At 32.0% G+C, this 2,949-nt stretch overlaps 1 protein-coding gene across 1 annotated transcript in view; it reads left to right on the forward strand.

The window, feature by feature from the left end:
- LOC110018224 (probable U3 small nucleolar RNA-associated protein 11) overlaps positions 1–426 on the forward strand; it is an 8,643-nt gene extending 8,217 nt beyond the window's left edge. Inside the window, exon 10 of the mRNA XM_020715480.1 lies at positions 80–426. The gene's annotated coding sequence lies outside the window, so the exon portion shown is untranslated. The remainder of the gene's footprint in view (positions 1–79) is intronic.
- The last annotated feature ends 2,523 nt before the right edge of the window (positions 427–2,949 follow it).

Consider the following 2,949-nt stretch of genomic DNA (forward strand, 5'->3'; position numbering starts at 1 on the left):
CCCCCCCCCGGAAATATGGAATTCATCATTATCATTTATTTCATTGCCTTTCCTCAGCCAGTTTACATCATAACTGCAGGATGAAATTCATACTATAATTGTATGCTGAGTGGCAGATTTGGGTTAGGTTTTTGTCGTTGCTGTTTTCACAAACGTTCTTCTTTTGCACCTTAACCTGCTTCCAATATCCATATTGCAGGAAAGTCTAGTTGAGTATTGTTCTAACGTTACTATTATCATTATTTTTTGGTGCCTTTTGTGGTGGTGAGGCTACTTATTCATGAATCTTGTTACGCTGTCTGTTGTTCTATTTAAATTTTTAAATGGCATATTTCATAGTTGGGAAATTTACATACGTAGCAAACGATACTTGTGTATTTGCATAACTCGCACTAAACTTTTCATATTTACATACACGGCATTTTACTGTTTTAAACTCGTGCATGAAAAATGTATTTCACTTGTGCTATTTTCGTTGTGATACTAAAAATTTGAATCATATGCTTGTAAATATGAAAGTTTAGGTGTGATATAAGTAAATACATAAGAAGTGTGTGCCATGTATGTAAATTCCCCTTATTTATAGTATATGTGGTTATGATTTTTTTTTTTTTTTTTATATAAATCATATAAAGTGGGGGCTAAAGGCATCTCAAACCTCTCCTTGATTCAACCATTAAGGGTTAGCTCCTTCCTTAGGCCCTCACATTTGCTTTGTTATAATATAAACAAAGAAAATTGAGGGCTCATTTCACTTTAGGTCTCCTCTTAAGGATTATTTAGCTATCAAATATAAAAATATCATAAAAAATATAGAATGGTTTACATGCAAATCATAATTATAATGTATTTGTATGCATTACCTTGTCATGATAGTGATATGTTTGATTTTTGGTTTGAATGTAAAAGCTAAGTGTTAGTGTTCAATATGTAAATGCATAGGAATTGAGTGGTGTGCATGTAAATGCCCTGAAAATATAATGTTCAAAAAATTATTTTTGATGTTATAATTTTTTATCACTCTATGAAGGAGTTACATAATGTATTTCTCATATCTCTACTCTTGAAGTACATGATTGTGAAATACTTGTTCATATCTTAAGAAGTTCTAAGAAATATGATCTCGATTTATAAGATAAGATCGTGCAATAAGTTAAAACAAAAGTAGATGTCGACTTCTGCAATGCCTCTAATTCAAAGGGAAAGCCAAGGCTTAAATATCATTACGATATGTCTTAGATTTTGGATTTTATGATTTTTTTGGCAGATCAAAACTCAATGGTTTCTGAACAGCAAGCTCGCGACTCGCGAGCCAATTAGTGAGCTCGAATGAAATTGTCATTGGAGCACATTTGAGAATTCATCCAAGTGATTGATGGCAGAGGAAAGTGAGAATTGTTGCGACGGATTCTAGAGCAGACATGACAACGTAAGAATTTGACTAGTTGAGCCGTCTTGCGATCCAATGAGTTGATCCTCAATGGGCTTGAGCTTATACTCATCGCTCAATCAGCTTGACTTACGGGCAAGTTAACTGGTTGAGCTCGAGACAACACGCGAGCTCATTTGGCTCCCTTGCACCCTTGAGAAATTTTAAATTCTATCTTGGATGGTATTCCAAAATCAAACGATCCAATCCTAAAACTGTCCTACCATAAATTATTGCATTATGGGTTCGAGGGGAGAATGGTAATCAATTAACTGATCACAAATTAAATGTTTAAATTATTATTATTATTATTATTTCCATTCTTTATATATAAAGACAGTCTCATTTTAAAATTATCTAATTTATTTTAATGCTTATTTTCTTACATTTCATAAAACATTTTTTTTATTAATAATTTTTCATATTTTAATTTGATTAATTAGTTATCATTTAAGAAAATATTAAATTAATTTAATCATCACAGTTCAACCTCATTGATTGAAAAAATACTTCAAAAATATTTTTCATTGAAGTGTTATGAATACAAAAATTAAAAGGGGCATTTCCATACATATCACCCAATTCATAAGTATTTACATATCTAACACCACTATACCACCAAAATATTTTATATTAAATTAAAAATTCCACTAGTTTAGCTTTTTAAGTGAATGCACTCTTTTATTTATAGGTAATATATATAAATATTGTAAATACATAAGAATTAAGTGGTATGTATGTAAATATTTTAAATTACAATTTTTGGTGCTAGATACATAAATTCATAGGAATTGTGCGGCAATTACGTAAATAACCCAATAATTTTAAACAAAATAAAAAATTAATGGTGGCGAAAAAATTTAGATGAGCCCGAACCATTCTGTGGTTGGGGGAAGGATAGGGCGCGAGTGAACTCGGTGCATGGTACGTCGCCCTCACCGGATAAAATCCTCTATTTTTATCTCTTTTTCCAATCTTTTAATATTAATAATATTTTTTTTTTCTAATCATATTTTTTATTTTTCCGCCACCCCCACCAAACACTTGTAAAATAAATTCATATAAATCATTATTAAGGGTCCGTTTGGGGCAGTTTATAAGTGCGTGAGCACTTTTAAAAACACCGTAGTACCGTTTGGATTGTGAGTTTTGACCGTTTATTCGAATATATGGTTGATACGCTAAACGCAGGCCGCGAGTCGACTGCCTCAAACACGAAAAATTATTGCGTACATACACTGCATGCAGAGATGCATGCGGTGTTCGATCCTCACCGTAGACACGGTGATCTACGATCATGATGCAATCAATTTTTTTTTTTTAAATTTTAAGTAGGGCTCACCGAAATATATTCTGACCGTAGATTATCGTGATCTACGGTCATGATTGGACACTACATACAGAAATACATGCAGAGTGTATGTATGCAATAATTTTGACTCAAGGGCACATTAAATCAATATTTCAGAAAGCTGTAAATCTAAACACGAATCATAAAGCCGATCAAAGGGATTTAATAA

Source organism: Phalaenopsis equestris, unplaced genomic scaffold (assembly GCF_001263595.1).
Source record: "Phalaenopsis equestris unplaced genomic scaffold, ASM126359v1 Scaffold000006, whole genome shotgun sequence".
In the NCBI taxonomy this organism is placed as follows: domain Eukaryota; kingdom Viridiplantae; phylum Streptophyta; class Magnoliopsida; order Asparagales; family Orchidaceae; genus Phalaenopsis; species Phalaenopsis equestris.